Genomic DNA, 15,974 nt, shown 5'->3' with positions numbered 1-15,974 from the left:
TATGATATCATGGTTGTTAATTGAATATTGTCATCTAAAAATTGAAGTAATAGACATGCACTTCAGCAGCTCAATGTGGTGATGCTGTCTTCCTAGGTTTAATTCCTCAGATATTTGTGAGCTATTAAGACCATTTATTCCACACCAGCCAAATGCAGACATTTTCAGTGTTTTTTGCCGCCACCTGGGTGTGCGGTAGCCCAGACAATAAATCTGAAATAAAGGGAAAATATTTGCTGCTTAGTCTAATTTCTGGGAAAGTTCCTGGGAAAAAATAAGGTTTTTCAATGTGCTAGGAAAAAAATAGCCTTTAGCAATTTGACCCTGGTTTGAGAAGACTCTTAGTCATTGGCATTAAGTGATATATGGCTTTTCATGCACAAATGAGCAAGAAAAATTTCAAACTAATCAGCGATGCTGGGTTCCTGTCATGGGCCTGGTGCTGATGTATCATTCCCTGCTAGACTGCAAAGGGACTATGTTTGTGGACTAGCTGCATCTTAGCCCAGAGGCTCCCCTGCTGTTTGATGTCACTAGTTTGCTATTGTACCACCTTGAACTGTAATTGCAGTTTCAGATTGCGTTATAGAAGTTAGTTGACAACTCTGATGTTTGAGACTTCAATAAGGTTTTGGGGAAAACATGCTTTCAGCAGGTGTTGATTTTTCAAATAATTTGTTGATGTTGCAGCTGTCCACTGATGACCAGAAATTTACTAATTTTTAGTCACTTCAACAGTGACTAGTGACAATGAATAGTAATATGAATATTCATTTCTTCCAAGAAGAGATAATGCCTGATGCTCTGTCTCCTCTTTTCTTAGTGGTTTAGCCCCTCAGCAAGAAATGGCTGTCCCTGAAATGGACAAGATTCACATTCCTATCTGTCTTTTAAGGATACCTAGGTGTTACCACAGATAGCGCTGTCTCCTCCCGGGCTGCACTTAGGACGAGAATGATGTTTCCCACGGACAAGCAAAAACAGGGAGTTACATTTAATGGCTAGTCATTATGACATAATACAAAAACAAACTCCAAAGCAGGAATTTTGGCATTTATATTCTATGCAGTAATGTTTTGTTTGTGAAATACATTAAGAACTGTTTGCCTTTTCAGCATTTCATGCTTTAAGTAATATTTCATGTTTTCAGTATTTCACCTGTGCTAAGACAAAATCTACAGATATAAAAACATATTTCACATGTGCTTGCATGCATGCAAAATCAAATAACCATTTTCAACTTATGGCTACTTGTTACCCCTATAGCTCAAATAATAAAAGTCAAGTACCTACTTTTGTAAATGCAATGTTTGCCTGTATTTATAGCTTCTTGAAACTTAACTCTGCTAATATATAAATAAGAATGCCAATATTTTATAACATTTTACAAGTGCTAGGTATTGTCCTGAATGATTTGCATGTGCTATCTCATTGAATACTCACAACCTGCTGGCATAATAACTATTAGTATCCCATTTCATAATAAACAAACATGTTAGGAGAATTAGTTATATAACCAAGATCTCATAGCTGGTGAATTGTGCATTAGAATTGGGACTCAGTTCTGTCTTCACTCGAAAGACTATGTACTTCATCAATCAACCCCATCTGCATAAGGTCACCCTTGTCCCTAAGCAGTTAGGAGCATAATCTCTTCTCATTTTGAGAGGGTAGGTTAGGCAGAAAACTGCAACCCAGGCGAAACACTGTACAACCTTGCTGTTTCTTGGTTTCATGCCATCTTCATGGGCATGCAGGTGGATCTAGAAAGGGGGAAGCACCAGCCAATCAAACCTGTTTCAACCAAGGCGTTTTAATCATAGCATTTGTATGACACTATTGACAGCAAGGAACAGGGAACTTGACAGGAACTATCTAAAGCAAAAATGGAAACATTATTGATTCATGAATTGCAACAATACAGGGGTGGTGTGCTTTCAGCCAAAGCTTGCTCCAGAGATCTGTGAAGCCTTGAGGAGCCAGTTTCTTTTTTTTTTTTTTTTTTTTTTTTTTTGAGACGGAGTCTCGCTCTCTGTTGCCCAGGCTGGAGTGCAGTGGCGCGATCTCGGCTCACTGCAAGAGGAGCTAGTTTCTTTTGTTGGGGTGTCTGACTGTCTCCTCTGTGTATCAGATGTGCCATCAGGCTGTCTCCACTCACGGTAGTAGCAATGACCAAAGAAATTCCTGACTTTCTCTCCTCACCACCATAAGAGAGAATTCCTTATGGCTTCTCAGGATGAAAATCCTTTTTAATGTTTGACAGGCACCAGCTGCTGTTACCTAGAAGCCCAGGTCAGAATTATTTATAATATTCCTCCTTGACATAAAATCACTATGTTTGTGGCAAAAAAGAGGATTTTTCCAGACCTGTGTGTACAGTAGTCTCCCTTATCCAAGGGGGATATATTCCAAGACCCCCAGTTGAATGCCTGAAACCGTAGAGGATACCGAATCCTATGTATACTATGATTTCTTCTATGCATACATACCTATGATAAAGTTTAATTTATAACTTAGACACAGTAAGAGATCAACAATAACTAATAATTAAAAAGAACAATTATAACAATATATTGTAATAAAAGTTGTGTGAGTGTGGTCTCTCTCTCTCAAAATATGTTATTGTACTATTCTCACCTATTTTCCGACCGTGGTTGACTGAGGGTAACTGAAACTGCAGAAAGCAAAATTGGGAATAAGGGGGCATTTTGTCCATACTATCTGGGCACCCCAAGCACCTATGTATGCAATGGAAAACTGTTATTCAAGAAGAATAGCACTTTGTTTACAGTTTTGGGTGATATTGTCTCTATTCTCTATCTAAAATATTTATGCCCTTATTAGCTTAAAATCCTAATTACTGTCTCCCTGACTAAAGTATTTCAGACTTGTTACTTTTGATGAGTTACAACTATTTGTTCCATGTAGGAAAGTATGGTGAAATCATTTAGAACTAAATATTTCACATCAATTTGGAGTCACTTGGATAGATGCAGTTTAATGAATTCTAAAATTTTTTTTTAAATTTTTCATCCAGAACTTGTAAGCGTTGGTTTGATGTTAAGGTGATTTCTATTTAATGAATAAAATATCAGAAATATAAAAAAATCTAGAAACATCAAAAAAAGAAAAAGTTAGATGTGTTATGAGTGTATAAAATATATGTAGACACTAGTCTACTTTGTCATTTACTACCATGAAATATACATACATCTATTATAAAAAGTTAAAATTTGCCAAAACTTATGCACACACGTAGACCATACGTGGCACCATTCACGGTGAGAGACATGTAAACACAGGTAAAGATGCGATATTAAATCTGCATAAAATTAACTGTTGTACTTGCTGTATTACCGTAATAATTCTGTAGTTCCCTCCTGTTGCTACTGCAGTTAGCTGAAGTGTTGCAAGCATCCACTTAAAACGCCATGTGACGCCAATCATCTCCGTGTGAGTGGTTTGTCGCCCAGCAAAGTGCAGACGCAATAAAAAGTGATCTGTCATGGTTCTTGCACATTTTTCATCATGTTTAATGCAGTAGTTTAAACCTTGAATAACACCATGGGACCCATAGGAAGTGCCATTACTAATGCTAGAAGTGCTCCCCAGAAGCAGAGGAAAGTCATGACATTAGAAAGAAACAGCTAGATTGCTTAATGTGTACTGTAGTTTGAGGTCTACAGCTGCAGTTGCCACCATTTCAGGCAGATAATTCGTCCTGTAAACAGATGATGAAAACTTATGGGATCAATAAATACAGTACAGTACAGTAAATTTATTTTCACTTCCTTATGATTTTCTTAATAACATTTTTTCTAGCTTATTATTGTAGGAATACAGTATATAATACAGACAACATACAAAATATGTGTTCATCCACTGCTTAGGTTATCGGTAAGGCTTCTGCTCAACAGTAGTCTCTTAGTAGTTAAGTTTTGGGGGAGTCAAAAATTATATGCAGATTTTCAACTGTTCAGTCCAGGGTAAGGGTGAGATCAACATCCTAACCCCTGCGGCATTCAAGAGTCAACTTTAATCACCATATAAAAGCTTTCTGACTGTTTACTATGCTGATAGGACGTACTCAGAGCCCTCAGTGAAGCAGGAAGTTTTAGTTAGGACCTAGACCTTAACATTTCTTCAGCTTGGGTTTCCTTAGTCAGCAATAAAACTGCTTTGTTCATTAGTATCAGTGACAGCAACAATCATATCTACTACTTGGCAATTTAAAATTGAAAGGTCACTTTCATGTGTCCTCTCCACGTGGGCTTGCCCATAGAGTGGTGGAGAAATGGGCCAGCACCTTTATTATCCCCATCTTACGTATGAGGAAACTCAAGCTCCAAAAGGGATTCACCCACGGTTTAGTCCATGGCAGATGGGATCTTAAACCTATGTCCATGTGCCGTCCATGGAAACAGCCTGGCACTGAGAAGCAGGAGGCCAAGGAGTGACCCGCTGCTGTGTGATCTTTGAGAAATTTCTTTGACAATTGCTTAACCTTTCTGAGCATCCGTTTTCTCATGCTCTTCTTCCATTACAAGGCTATTGTGAGACTGAAATAAGTTTTGAAAAATAATATACATAGACAAGACATTACTAAAACATTTTCTTCCCTATATTGTATTGCTAGTTACCTGTTGAAAGACTCACTATAATCTATAAATATTTATTCAAATAATTTACATCCATGTTAAAATCAGAGAGCAGAAGCTGCAATAAAATTAGTTCTGGCACCTTACGTAAGGCCCTCAGTGAAACCAGAGCAAGTCTGATAGAAATTGGGCAAAATGATTAAAATACTTTATGTTGCAATTTTCTTTGTTTTTATTTGATTATTTGTTTTTGCTTATTTTTCTCTACTTTTGTTTGTTTTGATGAAAATCTGTGCTAATGAAGAATTCTTGATTAGGTGGGTTGTTTTTTTCTTAAGCAAATTTTTTCCCTTCAGTAATATGTGAGAAAGAATGAAAGTGAGATTCCAAATAACATCAATAAATGAGAAGTCACTGAATATTGTATGAATTCAGACCATTCACAGGCCTGCAGATTTTGGCAAACTGCTTTCAAAACTAAAAACTATTTTTTAATTTATTATAATTTTTCAGGGCAAATAACTTCTGGTTGCATTGTTTAAATTGCATTCTTCAAATTATTTATATGAGTGTGAAGAATATAGAAATTAAGCCAATATGCTTATATTAGATATTGCTCAATGCTGACTGAAACCCAGATTGAGAGTTCCAAACACACACTCTTTAGTGTTTACATTTATTTGAGGAGAAATATCAAATTAGATCACATATAATTGGTTAATCAAAATGACACTGAAAATGATTTTCAGGCTCTTTTATTCATTGTTTAAAATTGGAGTAACACTTAGGATAGTTGAAGCTTTACCTTAAAAGTGAGGTCAATTTGAGACTTGTAATGCTTTCTGATCAAATGGCTTCAAAACTTATTAAAGTACATGTTTCTAAATCTGATTTTATAACCCCATGGGTGTTCAACAGAGACAAAACCTTCATCCACCCGCTTCAGTACACTGCACAGGATTTGTGTGTAGGATCTGCCAGTGTAAGTTATCCATGTCCAAGAATATGTCAGATGCATTTGCCTTGTCTGCTGCTGAGCTTTGACAGTAGCTGGAAATTTGACCATGGCTCAAAGATAATATAATTTGACCATATTATTTCCATATTATTCTTAAGCAGTTCCTTAGAGAAGCAAAAATAATTAGTGTTCCTATCCAGTTAGGTTATATGTACCTTTTCTGTTGTATTTATGAAAGCTCTTCTTTTCTTGGAATCAATACAGTTGAAGGCTAAGGAAAAGGCACATATTCAGAGAGCTTCTGTCATTTTTCACAGAGCTGGAACTAATTAGTCTTCACAGTTGTGTTGCTCAAACTATTGAGATATACAAATAGATTCAACTTTGGAAACAGTTCCTAGCTACATTTATTGCCTTTTTTAATAGTCCCCATTATTGAGAGCTGTGTGTTTGTTTGTGTACATATTGTTAATTATCAGTATGAGACAATGGGAAAGAAAAGTAGAAATAGTACTTGAAGCTAGAAATGATGTTAGTGACCAAAACACATGCCTAGAAGGTCTAGATCCTTCCTATAGGATGGCCACAGATTTAGATCTTAGCTTTCTATCAGTCAGCCCAAAGAGAGAATAGAATAGGCTTAAAATGTAGTGTCTATAAAGCTAATTTTAAATAAAAATAAAAGTCTTCCCGATTTTGAGTCCAGATAAATTTCTCCCACATCACTTCATATTAAGTAGACAATTAGAAATTATAAACCATGAGGGCTAGTCACAGTGGCTCACACCTGTAATCCCAACACTTTGGGAGACCAAGGCGGGCAGATCGCTTAAGCCCAGAAATTTGAGACCAGCCTGGGCAACATGGCAAAACCCTGTCACTACAAAAAATACAAAAATTTGCCAGACGTGGTGGTGGGCACCTATAGTCCCAGCTACTTGAAAGTCTGAGGCAGAAGGCAGAGGGAGGCACTTTAGCCTGGGCGTGACAGAGCTAGACCCTGTCTGAAAGAAAGAAGGAAAGAAAGAGAGAGAGAGAAAGAGAACGAGAGAAAGAAAGAAAGAAAGAAAGAAAGAAAGAAAGAAAAGGAAGGAAGGACAGGAGGCGGCGGAAGGGGGGAGGTAGAAAGAAAGAAATTAAGAAATTATAGAACATGGAGTTCCTTTTTAATTGCTAAATATACTAGAATTGACACCTTACTCTGCCCATAGTATCAAGCAATACATATTTTGGTAATCATGGTATCGGAAAAGAAATTTGGCATAGAATCGTCATCAATTTCCTTTGTTAAATTATTGATTAATTCACTGAAAAGAATCACCTCAGCCACTAATGATGCTAAAAAGTAAATATTCAAGTCATTAGTAAATATTCCCTAAATGCCTATACAATGAAGCACAGCATGAGTATCACAATTTTCTACTCTAGGTAGTTATATAGAATTATGAGAGATATATACAGTTTTTTAAAAATATAACAGTCTTAAATCTGCTGTTTATACATAATAGCTTATAGTTAATCATCTTAAGAGTTTTATTTTAGAATAAAAGATAAACTTTTGGATATATTATTAAATTATTTGGATGTGGTTATTGACTCAGAAAAAAGTTTGGAAAATACTCTTTTTAAATGGCCTAATAAGAAATAGTTTTTCCTAAGACTGCTACAAGTACTAATACTCAAGGCAAATTGACTGTTCCCCACTCATCAAGCCCCTCTAGCAGAGCTAGTTCCCTGCTCCTATCAGCAGACCTCGCCTTCTACTTTTCTGAGATATTAAGAAAGGACTCCTCAGTTTCTTTTCTATCTGAAAAGTTATCTTGCTTCATTATGTCTTCCTTCCCTCCATTCTAAAACAGAAAAATTTTCATGCTTTCTTCTGACACATATTCCTTATTTATGCTTTTGAGTTCCTTTTTGGTTCCCACTTTCTTTTATTCATTCTTTAATGAAATATTTATTTATTTATTTATTAGTTTTATTTTATTTTACTTTAAATTCTGGGATATATGTGCAGAATGTTCCGGTTTGTTACATAGGTATGCATGTGCCATGGTTGTTTGCTGCACCTATCAACCTGCCATCTAGGTTTTAAGCCCCGCGTGCGTTAGGTATTTGTCCTGATGCTCTCCCTCCCCTTGTCCTCCACCTCTCGACAGGCCCCGGTGTGTGATATTCCCCTCCCTGTGTCTGTATGTTCTCATTCTTCAGCTCCTGCTTATGAGTGAGAACATGACGTGTTTTTCTGTTCCCCTGTTACTTTGCTGAGAATGATGGCTTCCAGCTTCATCCATGTCCCTGCAAAGGACATGAACTCATTCTTTTTTTATGGCTGCATAGTATCCCACTTCTTAAAGAGTTTATTCCATTTTCTTATTACTTGTATCTTTTCCTCCTTTGCTCCAAGTCTCCTTGCCTTAAAACAAACTTCTTCTTAATCTTGATTCTTTTTCAGGCTATACATTTGCAGAGTTTGCCCAAAAGGGATGGAAAGAGATGGGATATAATAGCTTTCTAAAGTGTCTCTGTGACTGTGGCAGTTGTCTTCTCAGAACCACTGATGTCTCTGTGTGTCTGCCAACTAAAGTTCTTTACCTTCTGCCACCACCATCACCTCAGTCTGCCTAATGCTCTAGGCAGACAGACTGTTTCTCCAACACCCCTTTTCTTGTCTATGTCACAATAATAACCTCACATTAAATGCATCTCTGCCTGCAAATCTGAGCCTTCTTTCAAAATCTAAGATAGTGTTCCTTAAATGCAGCATTTCTAAGCAATCTCCTGTCTTTGTATGCTCACAACACCATTTCATGCCTCTATTGCTTTTATAGCTCATTGTTCATATGTTTTCCTTACTCATTAGACAGTAAGCTCTTTGAAAGCAGAATGTTGTCTCATTTATCTTGATCCTACACATGCACACTATTTTTAATTCTTACTTGGTGTCATTGAAATTGATTTAAATTTATATGTGTTTGGGGATTTTTTGGTAAATGAGGCAGTAATATCTGGATTCAAACTCAAAGAAGTATGAAGTTTGCATTTTAGTAATGTTTTATTTCATCACATTAGTATATATGAGCTTTGGAAAAAATGTAATTTGACTGAGTGAATGAGCCTGCAGATGGAATTCTGGAATTGCCTGACAGAATTTGCCCAATAGAATCTTATAAATGCCTGCTTGAAACTTGAATTTTTTTAGCCTTAAACTTTGTCGGCAATGATATATTCTGAGATGAGACCAAAAGTATGAATGCCATTCACAGTTTGTCAAAATGTCAAGGAGGTACCTGAATAACCATGTAGCGCAGGTTAATAATAAAGCTTTATCTAGTTAATGCATTTGTGCAAATCACGGCTTCCACTTGAGGCCCTTCCCTCTGTCTAGTCTTTCCTGGTTGTTCAAGCCATTTTTGATCGTATGGTTCCTAATCTCTGACAACAACTGATGTTCAGGTTATTTGCTGTGTGCTAACCTCATGTCAATTCCTGAAGTCTTGAGAGATAGTATCCACTTACCCTATGTACCTTATAGAACCTGGGACAGTGTGAGTCCAGATTTGTTCTTTGGTTTCCTGAGGTTGTATATCTCTAACAGGCACACAGACCAATTTCCCCACTCTCTAGGAAAATTGTCAAGAGAGGAAATAGAATTGATTCTTTCAGCAGCTCAGTTATTAGGAGTAGATAGGGTCTGTCTGATTAGGTTATATGATATGTCATAGGCTTTGCCTTGATTTCTTTTTGAGAGATTTTTATTGTGTGTAGACCTACTATAGAGAGACTGAAGACAATTTTCTTTTTCATCACATCTGAGAATCATTTGTAGCGTGAAATGTGGGATGCAATTCATATTTTCAGCTGTGCTTTCATTGCTTTGGGTATTATTTCCACTGATGCAGGAGGATCTTCCCTCAAAGATGGATTTTCTTCAGGCAAGGTCAGCCTGTTATATGAATACTTATGAATATAATGCATATTTTATGATTTGATTTCTCTGTTCTCTTTGTTTACATAATCCAAAGTTAACGGCAGCCTTTCTTTATGCTAGTCTTGGCATACCCAGGAGTAAAAAGAAAATTGGAGAATCATGACCTTATCTATGTATATCTGCAGCAACCAACTAGTAAACATAAGCATTGTAAAAGATAAAACTTGAGAAAACAATACATTGGAGTTATGACTTTGTTGTGTCATATATACTTCTCACTAGAGTATGGTAGTCAAATACACCTTATTTGCTTTTATCCCTGTCTCTCCAAATATTTAGTTAAAGAGTAAATGTTTAAGATGGCTTGGCTAGAAGTAGTTATTTACCTACCATATTAAGGGATAAGATAGAGGAAATGGAAGGGAAGGAAAAAAATAAAAATGGGAAAATGTATCACAAAAGAGGAAAAAAAAAGATTTTTAATTATACAAAACCTCTACTTGGCTCTGCCCTTTTGCAAAACCAATGCAGCAGAAGAAGTAGTGCCTATGGAGTTGGTGTTACCATGTCTTCACAGGTCTCCTAGGTGAAATTTTGGTATTATGAACAAGGGGCTTACCTCCATTGACTTTCAATGGAAGAGCTGTCTTTGCTTTTAGGAAGATGGTCTCATAACTCTACTTAAAATATTTACTTAAAAATTTTCGTTATAAGAGCATAAAAGTCTTAGAAAATAGCTTATACTGAAAATTGACTGTAAATTAAGTAATTATTTTTGCTTTGGATACTAAATAATGCACTGCTTATAGAAATTGATTATCTTCTGATTTTTCTATCATTTACTCATTTAGGAAAAATTAAAATTTTTGTTGAATTTATTTTTATTTACTATAAAAATTGATAAACATTTCAGTGGAGCATTGGTCCTTAACTACTATTATTTTCTGTTTCTTTGATTATGGATTATAAATATCTTTGCTCATTTGAATTTCAAAATTATGAATTCTTCATTTTTTACTTCTTTACTCATTCAATCAATTTCTGAAATAGGGTTAGATAAATAAACGTTGAATAAGAGGAAGTAGTGTGGATAATGGAAAATAATTGACTTGACAGTTTAAAGACCTAAGCTATAGACCAGAACTATCATAATGAGCTGTGGGTCCCTAAGCAAGTCTTTTGACTTCTCTGGTTCTCACCTTTTTCATCTGTTAGTTGCCTGATAGGTTAAATTCAATGGTTTCTAAATTATCCCACAGCCCTAAACACTGCCTATATGATTTAGAATAAGCTAAACATTTAAATAGTAGTAGAAGTTTGTAGTTATATATTTGCTCCTAAAATCAAGTTAGTCAGATATATGACTTATGCGATGTCAAATTGGGTCGAGAAAACAAACCTAGGTTATAGCTCTTATCTTAGAAAACATGACGTGTGTTTTAAGGACACATGTTGGGAGAAGTTTGCATGGCCAATACCAGATGAGCACAGCCAAGATGCAGAATGACTGGAGAATACTATATGATCCCGAATCATCAAAGGAAGATTAAATTATGGTTAGTAGACTGTAATTAACTCAAGGCAAAAGCTAGCGTACTTTTGAAAATAAATTACTACCAGATGTTTAACAAAAAATGATTTTCTCTGTGGTCTTTACCTAACCATAAGGTTGCATTAACTAGAACACCTTATTCCCCAAGCATCCTCACGAACCAACGTTCCACCACACTAAAATAAAGTATATATAACCATAGAGAAACTGGAATGGTAGAGTCTTGTATTTTTATTTCATCTGACAAATGTATTTGTCTCTAAATCTAACATTGATAACTATGCATTTCTGTATATTAGCATATATAGTTTTCTTTAAATATTAAGTTCAGTGTCGTTACATCTAGAAAGCCTTTTCTAACTTTCCAGAAAGGAGTGACCATTCCCTCTTGCAATCTCCTTTGTAATCTGTTTATATTTATGTCATTTGTTGAACTAATTCACAAATATCTCCCCCCTGAAGCTCTGAGCTCTTCGTTTGTTTGTTTGTTTTGTTCGTTTTTTGTTTTTTTTTGTTTTTTTGAGATGGAGTCTTGCTCTGTTGCCCAGGCTGGAGTGCAGTGGTGTGATCTTGGCTCACTGCAACCTCTGCCTCCCGGGTTCAAGTGATTTTCCTGCCTCAGCCTCCCGAGTAGTTGGGATTACAGGTTCCAGCCATCACACCCGGCTAATTTTTGTATTTTTAGTAGAAACAGGGTTTCACCATGTTGGCCAGGCTGGTCTTGAAGTCCTGACCTCAAGTGATCTGCCCACCTGGGCCTCCCAAAGTGCTGAGATTACAGGTGTGAGCCTCCATACCCAGCCAGCTCTGACCTCTTAAATGCAGTGCTTGTCTTTTCTTTTTCTGTATTGTGTAAATATAGCCCATTTCTGGCACATCATAGGCATTCAGTAAATGTCTTTTTTTGGGGGGAGATTTTTTTATTATACTTTAAGTTTTAGGGTACATGTGCACAATGTGCAGGTTTGTTACATATGTATACATGTGCCATGTTGGTGTGCTGCACCCATTAACTCGTCATTTAACATTGGGTATAAGTAAATGTCTTAAAGTATCATAGAATAATCAGAAATCTTATTTAAAGAGGCCTAAGTTACAATCTCTAATGCACATGTATCTGCTTTTTTTGTTTGTTTTCACTAGTTTTAATTTACACAATGCTTTGTTTCCTATCTTTTCTGTGCTCCTGCACTACCTGCTGAGAATCAGCAATAGACCATATGTAGCTTTGGTATCATTTTTATGGGCAGTTTCTGGCTAATTTGGACTCAGTTTGCCCCAGTCTCCTATTATGATAACTCTGCGGGAATCCTTCTTTCCATGCACCTTCTTGACTTTTCAAAACCTTCTACATTGTTGTCCCAGTAATGAATTGCCCCATGTTCCAAAACTACCATGTTTCTCTTTTCCTAGTCATGTCCCTTTAATACGTTTTCTTTTTTACATTTCAACCCCAACCTCATCCATTACCTTTATATCAAAAATATTTCTAAAGATCTAAGCTTATAGTCATCATCCTGTCAATGTGTGTGTGTGTATGTGTGTTGTCTAGTACTTGCCTTCTCTAGTCCTTCCCAGCCTTTTCTTCCTTTGCCACTCTAGGCACTCCAAAGTGGAACAATGGGCCCATTTAGAGTCTTTTATTTATTTATTTATTTATTTATTTTTGTAGAAAGGAAAAGATGCCTGTACAAAAAGCTTGTGAAATTGATGGAGTATATCTTGAACACTGATATCTCTTTCAGTGCTCTTCTCCCATCTTTAGTCACTACTTTTGAATCTTTTCTATTCCCTACTATAAGAGTAAAGTGTCTCTTCTCTAGTGAAGAGTAGTGTTCATTCTTTTAAACATGTAATACTTAAACACTCCTTTTTACTGAGAAATAAAGCTATCATATGTTGTTTCCAGTTCCTATTTGCCATTTTTCCATTGAGTTTATAAGAATTATTTTCATTGTTGTTGTTTTTATTTTTATTTTTTTTTGAGACAGGGTCTCACTCTATCCCCCAGACTGGTGCAATTATAGCTCACTGCAGCGCCAAACTCCTGGGTTCAAATGATCTTCTCACCTCAGCCTCCCAAGTAGCTGGGACTACAGATGTGCACCACCACACCTGCCTAAATTTTTTTTGTAGAGATAGGGTCTTGCTATGTTGCCCAGACTGGTCTTAACTTCTTGGTCTTAAGCAATCCTCCCAAAGTGCTGGGATTACAGGTGTGAGCCACTACATCCAGCCAATAATTACTGTTTTTAATTATGATAATGCTCATCTAAAGTGTAACTGGTTTACCTTATCAGCTCTTCTCCTAAAATTGTGACATAGTGTGTACTTATTTAACCTCAGAAAAAACAAGGGTGATGGGAGGTACTTGAGAGTTCTGCCAATGAAACCTTCACCTCTTGCTAGATTCATGTAAGAGTCATATTAAAGCATTAACTATAACTTGTTTTGAAACAATTTGGAAAAGTAGAGAATGGAAAAAGACAACCCCACTAACAATGGATATTTTTAAAATGTCTATCTATCTGTCATCTATGAATCAGTAGCTTGACTTGCTTAGTTTAATTGTAATAACCTATAAGCATCCAAGAATAAGTAACTAATGCCAAGGATTTTTTTTCTTCTAAGAATGGGAAGGCTGAGAAACCACTGGGATAGAAACAGTAATACTCAAATCTTCCAAGTGTTTATTACAAATAGGAGATGGAGGATTGGAAAATATTTTCAAGGGTCTCTTCCATTAACCTGCAGGTCGACAGAAAAACCATCCTGTACGTGGTAAAGTGAAATATAATTTTTACCTCATATTTAGGAAGGAATTTTAAATGACCTTGGGATATTTATCAAGATTCATTAGCACTATTTCTGAAAACTTGTCTGTTTCATTAAATATTAAGGTTTCATTGCCTGGTAAGTTCTTATGAAGCTAATAACCTAAAAGCAAAGTTAAAGAAATAATCATCTTTCCTCCTTTAGCCCATTTCTTTAATAGCATACTATGTAAACTGTTGATTTCTTGAGAATAGGAGCATGAGTTGTCATAGTACATTCTCAAGAGCTGTTTGATGAAAGGGTTTTCTTTTATTTTGATGGAGAAATAAAGACACAAAAAATCACTTAAAATTAATGCAAAAAATAAATTTCTGAGATGGCACCTCCACATCTCCATTTAAATAGTAACAATAACCAAGTCCCATGTAGAGGCCATTACTGATTTCAATTTATAACCAAATAATTTGTGCAAAAACACTAAAATTGATATATCTTTCATGCTAATATCATTTGCATCTTTGCTTTAAAATCACGCTAATCTGGAACTTTCTGTAAGGTAAAGATAAGTATAACATGATTACCATTGCTTTTCTCTTCTTCAAGAGAAACCCAAACATTTAAAAGGTCATGAGTGATGCAACAGAACCAATTTTTGAATCCTCTTACCGGGTAAAAAGGGGGCTCTTCTGTAATCTACAATTTCAAATACCTGTGCATGTCATGAAAGGAGTGTCTACCATTTCCAGTAGCCATCATCTTAGAAAGTAAGACTGGAAAAGCGGAGTCAGAACTGGGAATGCTGTCCCATCAGAGCTTGTTGGGGGGCACTAATGTGCTCTGTTTTGCCTGTGGAGACTGCTGGTAGGAATGATGATTTCTGGAGGGGAAGGGAGGTTGGTACTGGCCTACTGAAGATTAAGCTCTTCGTTTACCTTCTTGCCTCTTAATTTGGTGACTGTGAGATTACCAGTCACAGGTTGTCACTGACTACTGCAAGTTAAGGTTCCGTATAAATATCTGTATCTTTAGAACCTTGGCCCATTTATGTCTTGGGTGCATTTTGCTTGGAGTACAAACTAACTCAGTGATTTCTTCTTCTTCTTCTTTTTTTTTTTTTTTTTTGAGGAATGCCATGCTTTACTTTAGCCTAGATTATAGTTTTTGTGGGGTTTTTTTGAAGTCCTTTTATTTGATTTTTTAAAACAGATGTGATATTTAGTGTGTTAAAAATATAGATATAGTTGGCTGGGCGCGGTGGCTCACGCCTGTAATCCCAGAACTTTGGGAGGCCAAGGCGGGTGGATCATGAGGTCAGGAGATCGAGACCATCCTGGCTAACGTGGTGAAACCCCCATCTCTACTAAAAATGCAAAAAAATTAGCGGGGCATGGTGGCAGGTGCCTGTAGTCCCAGCTACTCGGGAGGCTGAGGCAGGAGAATGGCATGAACCCGGGAGGCGGAGCTTGCAGTGAGCCGAGGTCGCACCACTGCACTCCAGCTTGGGCGACTGAGCAAGACTCCGTCTCAAAAAAAAATAGATAGATAGATAGAGATATAGTTAATTATCTTATAGAAAATGTATATTTTTTAGGATATCATCTCTATTCCTTCTGTGTTAATGAATCATGCTCTTTAGCATTGATGAAAGTTTCAATTTTGAGAATAGTAGACCTTGTCAGGTGTCACTTTGAGTGCCAGCAAACGGTTGATTTGAGGCAAGAAGAATAAAGTTTAAAAAAGAAAATAAATCTAGCATTTGCTTAATAATTTGCCCTTTGCAGCACCAGAATCTTATGTGACCACCCACATTCATCTGGTTACTGACGTGGTTCTTGCTTCAATTGCAGAAGCTATTTTTGCACCTTTTGTGTCTTTTGAGGAACCGAGTGGGCCTACTTGCTTATAATGATTCATGTCTCAAGTGCACAGAGTGTCCTGAAGTGCTACTGCAGTGATGTGCAGAAAGGAGGGGGAAACTGAAGCAAACTACTTCCTTTAAGCACTTTGAATGTTCACATGAAGTGGTACTGCAGGAAAGCACATTTTAACTGTTATGTTTTAATGCTTTAGTTATTCTTACGAGAGTTTTGTAATAACTTGTCAGGAAGAAAGGGCAATTTTTTAAAAAAACAAATATACAATTATGGGTATCAATATTTT

General features: G+C 36.4%; 1 protein-coding gene across 10 annotated transcripts in view; it reads left to right on the top strand.

The window, feature by feature from the left end:
* The window catches only part of HIVEP2 (HIVEP zinc finger 2), a 195,176-nt gene that overhangs the window by 146,251 nt on the left and 32,951 nt on the right, over window positions 1–15,974 (top strand). The window lies entirely within an intron of this gene.

This window comes from Pongo abelii, chromosome 5, assembly GCF_028885655.2.
Source record: "Pongo abelii isolate AG06213 chromosome 5, NHGRI_mPonAbe1-v2.0_pri, whole genome shotgun sequence".
NCBI lineage: Eukaryota > Metazoa > Chordata > Mammalia > Primates > Hominidae > Pongo > Pongo abelii.
This window is presented reverse-complemented; position numbering and strand designations above follow the sequence as displayed.